This window comes from Rhipicephalus microplus, chromosome 2, assembly GCF_043290135.1.
Source record: "Rhipicephalus microplus isolate Deutch F79 chromosome 2, USDA_Rmic, whole genome shotgun sequence".
Taxonomy (NCBI): Eukaryota; Metazoa; Arthropoda; class Arachnida; order Ixodida; family Ixodidae; genus Rhipicephalus; species Rhipicephalus microplus.
This window is the reverse complement of record NC_134701.1, coordinates 95,428,988-95,446,571: the sequence shown is the minus strand read 5'-3', so window position 1 is coordinate 95,446,571 and position 17,584 is coordinate 95,428,988.

The window sequence follows — 17,584 nt, the reverse complement described above, 5'->3', positions numbered from 1 at the left end:
ACGCTTTGGTGGCATAAGCCATTTTGAGTACCAGCCATTTACGTGATTTTGGTCAGATTGAAGTGCTAGGATGTCATCATTGTTGTGAATTGGCCTGTAGATGGCGCAGTCGTCAGCAAATAATCTGATTGTAGATGTAATGTTAGTAGGTAGGTCGTTGATATATATTAGAAAGAGTAGAGGGCCAAGCACAGTCCCTCTGAGGGACCTCTCACTTAATGAGAGATGATTGAGAATAATGAGTGTTTACAAAGAGAAAATGTTTTCTGTTTGTCTAAAAATCTTGGATTCAATTTAGTACAAGTGGGTGAAGGTTTAGGTGCGACTACTTTTAAAAAAAGTTTTTTTATCTGGAACCTTGTCAAAGGTATTCTCAAAATACAGAAATAAATGAACTCGTACGTTAACATCGATGGCTGAGCTAATGTCAATAATAAATAATGCTAACTGCGTTTCACGAGAAAGTCCTTTTTCAAAAAGATGCTGGTTTTGGTGGAAATAATCAACAGAAAGAAGAAAATGGGCTACGTGGGAGTAAATGATGTGCTTCAATAGTTTGCAGCAAACACACGTCATTGATATGGGTGGATAGCTGTTACGGGAGGAAGAAACACATTTTTGGGGGACAAAAATGATCTTTCCGACTTTGCAGTCCCGTGGCACCACTTCACTTGACAATGACTGCAGAACAATGCTCTGAATGATGACACTGCATACAAGTTTTGTACTTTTCACTATTTTTTAGCTTATGTTTTTAACTCCTGCAGAAGTTCCAATTCTAGCAGTACTGGTAATGAGTTCTGACATCAACGGGTGATCAAGGAAGGGAATATGAGGCAGGATGCAGTCAGGCTGTTTAGAGAAAACAGAACAAATGCTGCGTTCGGAACACCTGGTACACTGAACTCGGGTATCACGGAGTCATACTGATCACGTAGCGATACTGATTTGGTGGGTTGTGAGTTTACTATTTTCCAGAAATCATTTGGATTATTTTTCAGCATATTGGAAGGGTAGAAGAGAAAAAAAGTATGCTTTGTTCTAACAGCAAGACACTCATACTCTTTTTCAATGTCGAGGTATTTCTACCAGGCAAGAGGCGCATTCAGTGATCTTGCCTGACGGATGATGCGTTGTTTTTTTTTTTGTTTTTCATACGTTTTACTGATGAATTCAACCTCGGTGAACCGGATCGCTCAGTAACCATTATAGTTGGAATACAGGTTTTGTTAGTTACTCAATTTTTTTAAAAGAAGGCACCAATTTTCCTCAACAGTTCTCTCGGAGAAGTCACTGAGAAAGTCTTCAGAAGAAATATCCTATTCGTCATTCATTGCGTTGTGTTTGCCTCAGTCGTAAAACATTATTATTTTACTAATCTTTGGTGATGGTGGCAGCAGATACTTGTATGCTACGAGATCGACTACGTGATCACTCAAGAGAGATAAGAGACAGAAGTGACTTCATTAGGGTATTTCGCTAAGAATGAATCAAGAAGACTTGATGCATTATTTGTCAGGCGTGTTGCAGTTGTAATAACTTGCGATAAGTGAAAAGTTAGAAAAAAACTTACAAAGTCACTTTCAACGCTTTGTTCAGTTGGTTTTATTGAGAGATCAGACCGACTGATACTAGGAAAATTAAAATCACCTAAGAAGAATTATTGTGCATTGCTGTATCTTACAGTAAGCAAGCGAAGCTCTTCGTGGAATTCAGCAGTAAAAGATACATCAGCGTCGGGAGAACGGTAGCAAGTTCCTATGATAGTGGGTGGGTAAGATAAACTACAACAGATGAATAACAGCTATAGGCGACAAGTAATTTCAACACGCTGCACTGAAGGTGATGGTGGGTGGCTATCATGACACCGCCACCTCGCTTGATATCATGATCCCGGCGAAAAATGTTAAAAAAGGGAAAGGACAATTTCGATTCACTATCTTAGATAGATGATTGTAGCCATGTTTCTGTCAAAGATATAACGTCAGCGTTGGTGGCATCGGTCAAGTTTCGCAATGTGTCTCGTTTCGGAATGAAGCTTCTTATATTAGTATAGATAATGTGCAAGTCCTCTAGATTATTACACTGCCACCTAATTGATTGATTGATATGTGGGGTTTTACGTACCAGAACCACCAGACGCCGTAAAGTGGAGGACTCCGGAAATTTTGACCACCTGGGATTACACTGCCGATTAAGGTTGCTGCCTTTTAGCTATGATGTTTGTGGTATAACTTTTTGAGCAGCATGGTCAAACACATAAACACAATTGTCGATAATAAGTTTGTTGTGACATAGCTTGTATGGAGCAGACCTATCTTTTGCAAATGCTGCCAGATTTTTACGTGATATTCTTGTGTTGTTCGAGTAGTCTTCAGAAATGCTTTCAGGTAGCCAGATGGTCACCGAATAGGCCTGGACACTATCCGTGGAATCACCCTTGTCTATGTCGTTTATTGCGTCTCACCACGACAGGTTGTCTTATCGATGCTGAAAGCGGAGCTTGCGCTTTCCTTTTTCTTTCTAGTGTGCCGCACAGGTTATCTGACCTGATTGGGCCTGTGTTTCAGCGACTCATCACGAGGCGAGTGTTATGTCTGTGCCATGGCTGGCGTCACGAGGCAGCCCTAGTCATGATGCAACAGTTGTGTGAAGGAGAAGTTTGTTGTGTCTATCCGGCAGTTACCCAATCTAAAACGAGCGTGTAAGAAGCATAACAACACTAGCAGAAAAGAACGGTGCGGAATACCCTTTCCGCCTACGCTTGCCTGTGCACGTTCATTTGTTTGATGTTTCTGTGCCGCTTGCATTTTTTTAATCTATTGCGGAGCGCCAGTTCGCTTCCATGAACCTTCTTTGTAGAAAGAACCCTGCATCGTTTTCAGCTACGTGGCACTATAGGGGGGGGGGGGCGCTAAACAGCAGTAAAGAAAATTTGCAGGTCTCACGTCCTGTAGGAATCAATGATATGCGAAGCACGAATGAAAAAAAGTTGTATGTAACTTTAAAATCAGCACAACGTTACGAGGCGGACTTAACTTTTGCCGCACGTGACTTCCAAAACATCAGTCAAGTTTGGATGTGTGATTTACTTTGATCATCTATTCACATAATGCGATACCAAATTTAGTATCACGTAACGTGATACGCAGATCAAGCGAAACGGCCGCGAGCATGTTATGAGCGTAGCATGTTGTATGTTTTACATGACACGCATGTCATGATTATCATGTCTGGATAAGTCATTTAGCTTAGTCGTTTATTCACGCCATGTGATATCAAACGTGGTATATGTGGCGCTAGCAAAACAGACGCGAAAGCGCTATGAGCGTATCAGATGGTCACGATTTGCATGACACACATTTTATCAATATCATGTTTAGACATGCCATTTACCTTTGTCGTTAATTCACGTCACGTAATACAAAGTTTGATATAAGTGGAGCTAGTGCATTGGCTTCTAGCACGCTATGAGCGTAGCATGTAGTCATGTTTTACACGTCAATTATGACACGCATGCCATAATTATCATGTTTGAACGTGTTATTTACCTTCGCAGTCCATCACCATCTCGTAATACAAAATTTGGTATATGTCAAGCTAGCTAAATGGCCACGAGTGCATCTTGAGCGTGGTATGTTGTCATGTTCTAACATAAATTTCACGTCATTATTATTATTTTTTAACCAGTCATGTACCTTTGGCATCCATTGACGTCAGGTATCACCAAGTTTGCTATAGGTAAAGCTATCGAAACGGCCGCGAGTGCATCTTGAACATGGCATGTAGTCATGTTTTTACATGACTTGCATCTCATGATTATCGTGTTTGCACCAGTCATGTACCTTCGTCATCCATTCACGTCTCGTAATACCAAATTTGGTATATGTGAAGCTAGCGAAATGACTACAAGCGCACCATGAGCGCTGCGTATAGTCATGACTAGTCATAACAACAAAAGCAAGACATGCATGTCATGATTTCCACGTTAGGGTTCGTCACTTATGTTCGTCATGCAGTCATGTCATACCGTACCGGTTTTAAAAATTACCATGTGAACAAAACTACTGCAAGAGCAGCAAGACCATGACATGTAAATCATGACATTCATGACGTACATATTCCGATTTTCATGTTATGACTAGTCAATTATATTCGTCGTACAGTCATGTTATGCCATACCAATTTTGGCATCACTGCGATTATCGAGATAAAAGTCGTTGATTGATTGACTGATATGTGGGGTTTAAAGTCCCAAAACCACCGTATGATTATGAGAGACGCCGTAGTACGTGGAGAGCTCCGGAAATTTCGACCACCGAGGGTTCTTTAGCGTGCACCCAAATCTGAGCACACGGGCCTATGACCTTTGCGGTGCCATCGGAAATGCAGCCGGCGCAGCCGGGATTCGATCCCGTGGTCTGCGGGTCAGCAGCAGATCACGGGATCGTGATCTCTGAAGTGTACTATTTCTGAAGTGTACTATCTATCGAATTCTCTGAAGTGTACTATCTATCTATCTATCTATCTATCTATCTATCTATCTATCTATCTATCTATCTATCTATCTATCTATCTATCTATCTATCTATCTATCTATCTATCTATCTATCTATCTATCTATCTATCTATCTATCTATCTATCTATCTATCTATCTATCTATCTATCTATCTATCTATCTATCTATCTATATCTATCTATCTATCTATCTATCTATCTATCTATCTATCTATCTATCTATCTATCTATCTATCTATCTATCTATCTATCTATCTATCTATCCACCCGGCTACATTTGGGTGCTCTCGTGATCACCCCCTTGCACTCTAAGAAAATATTGAGTATTCGTGGAGTAGTTCTACTACACAAAAATTGGCAGATCCCTCGTACAGTGGGAATCAATGATATGCGAAACGCGAATTAGAAATGTTGATATGTCGCTTTAGAATCAGCACAACGTTACGAGGTGGAGGGAATTAATGCCCTACATGACTTCCGTGTCATGATTATCATGTGTGGATGCGTCGTTTACCTTCGGCATCTATTAACGTCACGTGATACCAAATTTAGTATATGTGGATCTAGCGGAACGACCGCAAGCATGCTGTAAGCGTGGTATGTTGTCATGTTCTTACCTGACACGCGTACCAGGATTATCATGTTTGCACCAGTCATATACTTTCGTCATGCATTGATGTTCTTCAAGTCATTGTTATGGCGTGCTGTGGGTACCTTGCTTGTGCTGTACCGTGCTCATAGAATCATCGTTATTGGGTACCTATTCTTAATCGTTATGGCGTGCATTTGATACCTTGCTTGTGCTGTGCCATGATAGCGTCATCATTATTGGGTACCTTGCATTTGCTTTCGCGCTTAATAAATGCGAAGCATTTCTTAGCAAACTTTGGCGACATTGAGCGTATCTATCTATCTATCTATCTATCTATCTATCTATCTATCTATCTATCTATCTATCTATCTATCTATCTATCTATCTATCTATCTATCTATCTATCTATCTATCTATCTATCTATCTATCTATCTATCTATCTATCTATCTATCTATCTATCTATCTATCTATCTATCTATCTATCTATCTATCTATCTATCTATCTATCTATCTATCTATCTATCTATCTATCTATCTATCTATCTATCTATCTATCTATCTATCTATAGATACGCTAAATGTCGCCTATGTTCACTAAGAAATGCTTCGCATTAAACAAATCAAGGTGATTTAGAACCCAAGTCAAAGCTGCACGAACTGCGGAACTGTAATGGACCATTCAGCAGACCACATTGGAAATCCTACTCAGACGCCGAAAGTCATTACGTGCCAAATAAATAATGTCGTACCACAAGAATTTTTCAGATAGGTTCATGATGAGCAGCAAAAAGTGAGACTTGGAATTTTGATAAAAGCATGATGCGAGGTGATCTCAAAACCATTATCACTCGGTCCGTCCCTGTTTTTCTAGCCTAACTTCCGCGTATATCGTAGCCACAGGATCACATGACGGAGGCACTAAAGTACTTCTCACACAAGTTGTATCACGTGTTCATGACCTTCTCGAGTGGGTCAGTGGTGTTGTTTCGTTTTTATGACGCGAGCGAGCATTCTGTTACTTAGTAATTCTCTGACGTGTACTGCCTGCTTCTGCGGCATGAAACCATCGTGCGCGCACAGTTTGGAGATACTATAGCCACGATCATGGGTCCGTACACACAACGTTGCACCGCCCTGCCGCGGTGGTCTAGTGGCCAAGGTACGCAGCTGCTGACCCGCAGCTCGCGGAATCGAGTTCCGGCTATGGCAGCTGCATTTCCGATGGAGGCAAAAATGCTGTAGGCCTGTGAGCTCAGATTTGGATGCGCGTTAAAGAACTCCAGGTGGTCCAAATATCCAGAGCCCTCCACTACGGCGTATCTAAGAATGATGTGGTGGTTTTGAGGCATTAAACCGTACATATCATCACAGCGTTGCACTGCCAGAACTACTGCCAGGGACGAGGCGACCCACCTAACTTAGTCCGTCCTGGCAGTCTTTCGCAGTGCCGGCCGCTTGAAGGCAAAACTGAGATTTAAATCAGTATGCAAAAGGACCATTTTATCAGTTACATGCCTGCATGGTCAGTATTTTGGTTGCCTACTGTTACTAGTACGATCACCTTGAAGGCAGCATCATAACACCGAGCCCATCAGGAGGTGTTTCTGGTGCTTTGGTGAGTGCTCCATGTGAAGATGAAATTTCCACTGTGAAATTTCGCGTCAGTGCCAGGACGTTCGTTCCTGTTTTCAGTTGACAGCGTGCTGTTCACTGTGCAAGCAGAACGCTTCTTTACCGCTACTGATATAGCGAGTGGTTCGCTCGCGCGGAATTAGGAACATCAGACAAGCTCCCAACCGGTCATGCTCCAGATTTATACTGCCGTTGGAAGGCATCGCGCCCCGTTACAAAGTAACCTGAACGTCTCCAGAATGTTATTGCACTTCAAAGTAAACTCACGACATCGCCCACCCTGTATGCATTGAAATTTAGGAAATGGGGGACGGACGTTGTTCAAGTACTTTGGCCATATGTAGCAACTTATAATGCCACCCCAAGGAACTACACTGTAAGAATACAAAAAAGTATTACCATATTTAAACTCTCTCAGGACATAACTTGCTGGTAGCCACTGCTGTAAGACCATTTTGTTTTGCGAGGAAGAGGTCGATCCACAAATTCACGATACACGGCCCGATAGGCACGCTCTTGTCCTGAACGTAGAATAATTTAATAGAACGTAAGTACATTCAAGTTAAAATTGTACCCAAATGAAAAAATTACGCAACCTCAACAATGCTTTACAAAATTTAAATACACATCAGAATCTCCCAAATTCTTTAAAATACACATCAGAATCTCCCAAATTCTTTAAACGATTTTTAAACGAATTTTAAAATACATATCAGAATCTCCCAAATTCTTTAAACGATTTTCACTGCTCGCTCCGACATAACAGGACGCTGAATTGCGCCAACTCTAATGTTGGTTGCAGCTCACTCACTCTAGCGTCAACAAAGTATTGAGCTCCAACGCTGCTAGAGCATTCTCTTTTGATCTGATACAACTAACGGAAGCTGAATAAAAAGTAACGGCTGTGTCCCTGTCGTACAAAAAGTAATGTACTGAGTGTTATTTCGTAATAAAAATAAAATATTCCTAATTGGCTGAAAACAACCGTTTAGTTAGCATTTCACAATTATTTTGAAACTCAGACTCACTTTATTTGCCTTTATGAGGAGGCTCCTTGCGAAGGAAGGTTGAAGCAAGCTCTTTAAATGCACGAAGCCGGGGGCATGTTGAGCTCCTTACGTGAAATGATAAGTGGTTCGAGGTGAAGAATTTAAGAATACGGGACTTAAAAAGCCATATTGATAACCAACATCGTTATAATTAGAGTTGCAGACGCCACCTACTGAATGAAACATAACTGAACGAGAAATCAGCTCGTTTGGTTTTTGTCCGTTTTAAAACACCACCTAGAGAGTATTCCCCCCACCCCTCCATGTAAATCAGACAGGAATGCTAGCCGATGGGGTAGAGTAAAGGGTAGTGAATGGTTGGTTCGGGCTCGTCTTACTGGTAATAAAAAAAAAACGTCGAACGTGGGAGCTGCGTGATGTGAATGTGAGTGGTACATGAGGCGATAACAGAGCGGTGTTATAAGTTACTTCGTAGGTAAAAGAGCGGAAAGCCACAAAAACAAAGCAATCCGTATTCAGTGACAGTCCCATGGCCGTCAATAAGGGACGCAGAGTAAAATGATGTAGCGGGCGTGAATTGACATGACTTTTCAAGTATATTCGATCTTCAATAATCGGGAACTGTACTCCACTATACGATTATAAAATTGTAACGTTTCATCGCGGAACAAGTTCTCTAGCAACTGAGCTTTGTACATTCGTAACCAGCAGAACATTGAAAACATTGCATCTTTGTGTGCAGGCGAGCAGCTAGAGTCAAGTAACGACAAGGAGGGCATCTTCAAGAACATTGTCGCTGCGACACCCATGCTGATAGTAATGGTGATTTTCACTGTCGTCCTGTTGCTGAGGCACTTCCCCTTCTTGACGCAAAGACCCAGTGCACTAGGTACGCAAGCGGCCTACGTGTGTGATGGGAACGACTGTGCAAGCGTCCTCGACGTGCTTCTAGGGGCAGCAGACAACACGACCAGTCCTTGCGATGACTTCTATTCGCACGTCTGTGGTAAATGGAGTGCTAAAACAACAGGGAGAGCCAGCTACGCAATTGAGAACCGCCGGAAGTTCACCGACCGCTTACACCACTCGCTGACCGACATTCTTCGAAGCCCGAGCCTGTGCGCTCAGCGGGAGTATGAGATGGCGCGCTTCTATGACAGCTGTCACGCCTTCATTCGTGGTCGCCGACCACCGTCTGCCATCGGTACTCTCTCCAAAGCTGGTATCGACACCGAAGCGTGGCTGAAATGTGCAACTCTAGAGGAACTCATGAGTACCGTACTTGAGACGTGTTTCCGCACCGGCTTGTCGTCGATAGTCACGGCTTTCGCAACAACCAGCGACGTTGGTATGGAGCCGGGCACGACACTTGCGAACAGCCTGAATGACAAGAACGGAAGCACTGTCGACGCGTTCCTCGAGTGGGCAACCCGAGAGCGCGAACTTCCTAACGACACACAGCTGCAGTTGTTCTTAAGGCATACTGACACGAAACTGGACAACATACGAATAACGTTTGAAAGAACCTATCTGTTTAAGAACCTAAGCATTAGAGAGCTAGAGTCTTCGTTTCCTGGATTTTCGTGGACAGCAGTATTCCGCCATGCGTTCTACAACGGAACTATGTTCACTTCAGACTGTTTCATCCGCGTATGGGGCCTCGAGCAAGTGAAGGATATAGTGATTACCTTGTTCGCTGAAAGGACCATACATGTGAATGTCTACACTCTGCTCTTAGCGCTAGCCCAGCTCGCCAAATACGAATATATACTGCCGCCGAGTGGCGCTCATGATCACGATATCGTTGTCTCGTGTCTTGAAGTAACGGGTCAGTACTTCCCGACCCTATTCGCTGCATGGGTGGCACAAGTAGTGGTTCCACCTTCATCTGTGGACTACGTGGAAGACATGATATCCGTGTTCAGGCTCCTAGCCCCCAAGGCTCCCCCTTTATCGGACAAAATAAACGCCAGCACTTCGGACATCCTACGGCAACGCATCACAGTAATCGGTAAGACGCCGAGCACTTAAATTTTCTCTCTGATGTCTTCGCGTTTTTTTCGACAGGTACAATAAGTTTCACGAAAAAAAAAAACACGATGTGACTGAAAGCAGCAAGAACAATGGCTGCTGGTAGAAACCATGTAGATAGATAAGAATTATGGCCACACGTATTTTACGCATATATATTTTTTTGTGCTGAAAAGTTGAGGCTGAGGTGTTCCATGGCGCAAGGGCCAGTTCTGAAAGCTTACTTAGAGGAGAAAGTAAACGTAGAAACCGGTAAAATGGTGAAAGATTTTGCAATACCCACGAGCGTTAGTACTGTGTCTAGAAATATTTCTAGTGTATTTCTAGACACTGTAGCGTTAAAGCAGTAGATAATGTCTCTTACCCTTCAAACTAGTAACTGGGGCTTCAGACGTTGATGCTAATAGCACGTATGGTAAGATTATGCAAAAGTTTGTTTGTAAAGTGAATTATCATATATATTTACTACGTTAGCAGCCTCTGAAATAGTTTGTGGCACAAACATGCCACCAAGTGCTACTGTCCGAAGCCGTGTTGTGTTCTTTTTAAACACCATCGGCGTGCAGAAGCAGCCCGTACTCACCTTATTGTGGCGATGTGACGATGGAATAGAATTTCTGGTCGCGCATTTTTAAATTGTGAGTTACGTACAGTCAACATAAAAATCCAAATAGGGAGAGGAGCTCTTAAGCTTCACCTTTAAGAGTTGAATGCGATAGCGATATACTGTCCAAAGTGCGTAACGTGTTCAGAGTGGCTTGTCTCAGTGAAGCTTTCGCATAGTTGAATTCTGTGTAATGGGTAGCATGCTTGGAACTAAGGGCTACTGTGTACATGAAATATTTTGAACTTGCTATGCACCCACTACGTGGTCTTAAAGGAAAAGGCGCAGTAACGTGTGTGCCTTTTGTAGTGGGTGGCCCGCTTCAAACTACGAAGTCATGATAATCGGTTATGGCGTCCCATCGCAAGGTATACGCGTGTACTACGCATTATTACTGCGATAATACATGCTGCATTGTGAAACACGTATCCAGGATGCGTGTGTTGGTAATTCATGAAAATTAGTTTCATTTTAATTCGAAACAGAGGAAGTCATTTCCACTGTGTTTTAAAGCAGTTTCAAAGCGAAGTCGTGACACTGCTATTCACCTTTTCATAAACGCCTCTCTGGGCGCCGCCATAGCCCTCCTTGGGCTGTGCAAATCGGCGCGTCCCCTCGAAAATGTACTGACAACGCTGCGCCCTTAGCCTTTGTACTCCCGCGCACAGCCCATTAGGGCGGTGTTTTTTTCCTTCCTGTGAAAAGGTGTATAGCGGGCAACACTTTACTGCATGATTGCCATGCAATAAAGAAAGAAGAAGTACACCCGTGGCTTTTTGGTGGCATGCCTGCTTGCTACGCGAATAACCCAGCTTCAAAACTCACTCTGACACACCTTTTTTTCTTTTTTTATTTGCATCTTTCTCAATTTTTTTTGTCACATACGAGATGATGATTTTTCGTTCACAACCAACGACACCGAGACAAGACCGTGTGAAAAACAAGCTCTTTAACGATATCGCATTAATAAAACACTAAAAATTACCAGTGATATCTTTATCACCTAAAATTTGGCTGATCCCACGTACCTGGAAATTGACATTATGCTTCATGCGGAGCAAATGTGACCGTGTTGCAATCCTTTTATTGAGCGACACCTCATAAAATTACGCTGAATATATGTTAAAATGCTGCACGCAGAGGCATATGTTGAAGAGCTGCTGATGTTTATAGAACCAGTTATTTGCACTTGCGCAACGATGCCAACTGGAACATATTCGTATTAGCAGCACCAGAAGCTGATATGGAGCGCTGATGCTCACGAAGATGCTGGCCCTGGACACTGCTATATAAATAAACTTCAGCTCATGGCAAGTAACCACAATTCACGTAAACCCGACCCGACGGCTGTAACAAAAAAGTACCTCTGTAATGTTTATAAAATTGGGTAGGCAGCACAGCGAACACTATTGACGCTTCACGAAGATTAGCATCTGTCTGGAAAGTAGTTCCGAGGCCTGGCGTAGCTCGTAGCTCTAAGGGTAAAATGCTTCATTGCCACGCAGAATGCTTAGGTTCGATTCCAGCTTGAACCGTAACATTGGCTACCGAGGTCGAGTACTTCTTAACGCGTGTTAAAATTGCCCATGTGTCTTCTCGTGGTTCCGTGGTGGATACCAAGTGCCTATCACCTGTGGCACATACCCACATACTAGCGGCACATACCTGCCCGTGGGTATGTGCCACTGTCTGATGCAACGTGTTTGACGACGTACGCGACGGGATTGTGACATTATTCATGCCTTGATCAGCGCGTCATATTCGCGGAATCATCTTCATATCATGCTAATTTTGGTTCACGGCAACATAAGGGGGTGACCATGAGGGCATCCAAACGTAAGCGGCTGGACAGATAGATAGGCTCAAAGTCGCCGACGTTTGCTAAGACATGCTTCGCATATAAAATTTATGTATGTTAAGGAAAATGAAGAAGCACTAACCTATTCAGACCCAGTTACTATTATTGTGGTCATTCCTTCGAGAAAGCACAGTATTTTATTATTAGGAGAGAGAGAGAGAATAAACTTTTATTTGAGCAAACGCACTGTGCACCCTATTGAGGTCCACGGCCTCCTTATTCCAGATAGCCGAAGGCCTTGGCCATCTCCCGCACCCGACGAACCATGCTGGGCTGATTCTTTAGGCCCGGGTCTGATAACTTGGCCTCCCCCTGCTCTTCGGTTCGTGTAGTGGCTCCAGGGCTTTGTATGCATCACCATAGCACATGAAAATGGGTTTCTAGAACATCACAGTGCTTGCAGTTGTATGAGTACTCAATTGCTGAGATGCAGTCAAGCAGCGTACCGTGAAAGTAGGTGTTTGCAGCTTTCTGAGGGTTACTGCCTCTTCCCGAATAAGGCTGGGTGAGCTGGCGGATAAATTATTCTGTTAAGCTTGTAGTGCTGCAGTAAACTGTTGTACTTTTAAGTACATCTTCTTTCCTCCTCAGCGCATCCTGTGGGATGGCCCGGTAAACATGAGCTCGGGCGAAAGCATTGGCTGCCTCATTTTTCATCAGGAACTCGTGACCTGGAGTCTAAACGATGTACGTGTCTGGTAGATTCGTCTTCGCTGCAGTGGCGAGAATTCCTAAGGCTTGCTTGGAAATTCTTTATTTCTGATAATTTCGACCAGCTGCTTGCGAATCAGTTAATATTACTGCTGTGTCAGTACAGGGTGTGACTGCTAACGCTGTCGCTGTTTCTTCTGCTGTGTCGATTTCTGTAGTTAAAATGTTAGCTGCCGCTCTCTCTTTGCCATCGATGTCAACTACGCTGACATGTGCTGGGATTCGTGGATATTTTGCTGCATCAGTGTATCTTGTGTGTGAATTGCAACCATAACCTTGTCGGAGCTCCTTTATTCTGGCTTTTATTCTTTCGAGATGATAGGTAGGATGCATATTTAGTGAGATGCGGGCTACTGAGATGTTCTGTCTAATTGTTGCTGGAATCAGAGCGCACTACTTAGACGCGGACAGAAAGACAGTGACAAGCGTTAACTACCAATTGAAAATTCATTCGGAAAACTATGAAATATTTACTGGCAGATAAAACAGTGTCATGTCACATACGATAAGACCAAATAATTAAACAAAATAACCAAACCGATAAAAGATCTATGTACGTCAGCGCCACCTTACCAACGCCTACTGTGCTTTAGAGTGATTACTTAGCTCCTATGGCATTTGCTACTGTCTGAAATTGCTAGCTCCTTATCGAAAAGAACTATGGATGGTTTGCTGACGCAAGTCAAGTGTTCACGCGCTATGTATGCTGCCTCAATTATAAGCCTTGTGCGCTCATCTTTGTGTTTGTTAAGTACGACTGTGTTATCAAACTGTACTTCACAGCCACATCTAGTGACATGTTGGACCAGACAACCGTGGTTGCCGCTGCGAACATTGCACGCATTCTCACTCAATCTGTTATTGAGGCATCTTCCAGTTTGCCTAATATAACAGGCACCGCACAAAAGTGCGATCATGCAAACAACGTTGTTAATGCAATTGACAAAACGGCTTCTGGGCTTTGTCTCGTGCAGCTGTTTCTTGTGTCTAGCGGCACATGTCAGCCTAGCTAGCTGAGAAATCTTGTGGGGCGCAGAGGAAACTACACGCACTCCCATGCATTGCCCAGGTGGGTAACCTGATGCATGTAAGGAAGAACAGCATTTCTTTTTCTTTCCCTTTTGCGGTTGCTGTTGTTACGTCCTGCTGCACCAGTTCTTCGGCCATCTTTAGCTCGGTTCTTCGGCCATTTTTTCTGCAGTTCTGTGTTTTGTTCCATGATTTGGTCTTATCGTATTTGCCATGACAGTTTCGTCTGTCAGTGTATATTTCATAGTTTTTCGAATAAAATTTCATTTGGTAGTAATCGCTTGTCTCTTTCTTTCTGTCCGCGTCTAAATATTGCACTCTTACTTCAAAACAAAAAATTGGCAGCATATCCACGGAGTGAATGATGGAGAGTGGGGCGAAGCATTCGTCCGTCCATTCGTTCTTGCTTCCGTAAGTCCATGAGTCCATCCGCCCGTTCGTGCGTGCTTCTGTTCGTGCGTCCGTCCCTGTATTCGTCCATGCATCCGCCACTGCGTCCGTTCATGCGTCCATCCATGCATCTGTCTGTGTGTCCATTGGTCTATCTATTCAACACTCCAAGTACTACCATCTTGCATCTTTTCATCACATATTCCCCATATAGAAGCACCGCCATCCAGTGGACATTCTAAGGACTAAACGAGAGGTGGCACACGCACACTTCCTTACGACTTGCACTTCGGGTCTACTTCCCACCTTTAACCACCTCGAGTTCATGGTATACACTAGTTCATTGTATTCATGGCACTGCGGCCCAACGCTCGCTAAACGTTTCTAACACCAAGGAGGTTACGTCCAGCGAGTATAACGTAGCAACCTTTTCCTGTCAGATAGTGCTCAGTGCACATGCAAATGGCTGCTGAAGGGAAATGAGAGACAGGAGAATTCGGCTTTTACTTTCTTACGGCTCGCGCTTCGTCTATACTTCCCACCTTTAACCACCTCGAGTTCATGGTATATACTACTTCAGTGTACTCATGGCACTGCGGCTGAAAGCTCGCTAAACCTTTTTAAAACTAAGGAGGTTACACCCAGCGAGTATAACGTAGCAACCCTTTCTTGTCAGATAGTGCTCGATGTACATGCCAATAGGGGATGAAAGACAGGAGCATTCGGCTTTTAGTTAACGCGCACGCCGAGAACTTTTTATTGTTCAAGAAAGCACAGGAGAAATCTCCCACCGGCACCACCTTGCAGGTCAAAATGTAACAATGGTTACACACTACGACTACGACTACGACTACGAGGGACGAACGGGCGCCGCTTTAAGGACCTTCGCCCCTGAAAGGAAGGCTAGAGACTAGAAATCCAAAACCTTCACACTCCCGGTGCGAAAACATTTTCTCTAATGTTGTTTGAGTACCACACGTTATGACGCAACAAACTTTGTATGCAGCCGCGCAACACTCGTTGTCTGTCCATTGTGGCTACAGGCAGCTTGCGCACCCTCCAAGCTGGCGGAGGGGGGCGCGGGCATCGAGGAACCCTATCTGCTGCTAGGGTCACCATGTAAAAACAAGACCGGCTGGGCTTCTCACATGCAGAAGTTTCGTTATTGCGCCTGTGTGAACAGATCATGCAAACAACAGCATAGACGCATTTACGTAAGAAACGCATGCAGTGCATCATACGCGCACACAGTGATAAAAATGGGTGGTCATTTGCAAAGGAATTAATAGAAAAGCCTAGATAACAAACATAATGACTGACAAGTAGAGCGTCGAGAGTAAAAATAATGAACAAGAATGAAAAATGACTGCAAAAGCAGCAAGATGGAGGCTCCTTGCGCAAGGCTTCTATGAGCTGTGAGCATCCGCTTTTCGTCGTTCGCCTGTAGGGTAGCGCTTGCACACCTCAAGGAATTAGCACGTGAAGCACATAGCGGCTAGAAAGCCTGAAGGAGTTCACGCCAGCTATGTTACAGTGCATGCCAAACCTATACGAGTTTTATTATAATAATGTAAGAACTATGGCGGCTGGGTCGCATTTTGGTAGCACGCAATTCCTTTCGGTATACTGAGTAAAAAATTGGCAGATCCCACGTACAGTGAGAATCGACGATATGCGAAGCATGAATGAGAAATGTTGGTATGTCACTTTAAAATGAGCACAAAACTAGGAAGTGGAGATAAACGATGGCGTACACGACTTCTGTGTCATGATTATCATGTTTGAATGTGTCGCTTGCCTTCGTCATCTACTGAAGTGACGTGATACCAAATGTAGTATATGGGGAGCTAGCGAAACGGCCGCGAGCACGCTGTGAGCTTGGTATGTTGTCACGTTCTTACATGGCACTCGTGTCAGGATTATCAAGTTTGCACCAGTAATACATTTCGTCATCCATTGACGTCGCGTAACACCCAATTTGTTATATGTGGAGCTAGCAAAACGGCCGCGAGCGCGTCATTCAGGGCCCAATATACTCCAATGTACCAATGACGCACGCGCACGCTGGGCACAGCAACGCTACGTTAGCAAAGCGCGAACACTCTATAGTCTGACGCCAGGCGGAACCAGCATCCTACGACGCGGCCCGATGGCAACCGTCGTGAAATTCGACATGCCGCATTTCACACCGATGCGTTACTCAGAAAACACTGCCCTTCCCTCTTTTCGTGACGAAGGGACGCCGGCTGCGCTGCGTTAGGAATTTGCTGTCTCGCGACGGTAGCGGTGGTGAAGAGCAGTGAGCAGTCGAGTGGACTTCGCTGAAGCCTTTGCCCTAAGGCGAAGCAGGGAGGCAATACGTTTTCGAAACAGCAACAAGAAGGAGCGTTTACTGTAGCAGGTTGTCGTTTGTACAGAGCCGGCCAGCACGAAAGCATCGGCTGGGGCACGAACTATAGGGAGTCGCCCACTCCATGGGTTTCGAGGGTTGCGGTCTGGACAAAAGGAAGACGAATAAACTTGTTCGCCAAACTGAGTAGCAGCGACTTTTGACCCGCAGCTGCTGAATTCGAACAAGGTGGCATCTTCAAGGCATCGTTTACGTCGCCCGTTCGACCAGTGACCATTTCTCCACGGTGGGGAACAACAGCCTTTGTTACAACTCAGGCGTGTGCGATGCTTTCCCTCGTGGTTGCCTCTACGCAGCACTAAAATTGATGAGACTAGGCGATGATCTCGGCGTCCGAATTTTTCTGAAAGTCGGTTTTTCTTGACGCGCTTCCCGCCTAATCTCGATCCTCGTGATGGTCTGAGCTTCAAACATTTCTCAGAGGTCCCTGTCACGATCCTACGCCTAGCCGTGAACATGGCGTCTCGACGGATGATGTCATGGCACCTAACAGCAGCTTTAGCACACTTGGTGCCCGTCGTCTTTACCACGTTACGCTTACGCCGACGCCTCTGTCTGTCGAGACTTCTCGCAATACTGGCAGCCTCGACACACCTACTTCCACGTGTGCTGCCTTTGACAAGTCCTCCCGAAACTCCATACTGGTTATCTAGCTTATCCTCGGGCCCGTTGCTAGCTGCCTCTGCTTGGGAGAGAACGGGAGTCCCGATGCCTTTAAATGCAACTAACGCACCTAAAGAACTTTCGATCAGGGGGGTTTATCGCTGTCGTGGTTAGCCCTTGTTCTCGGCCCTTC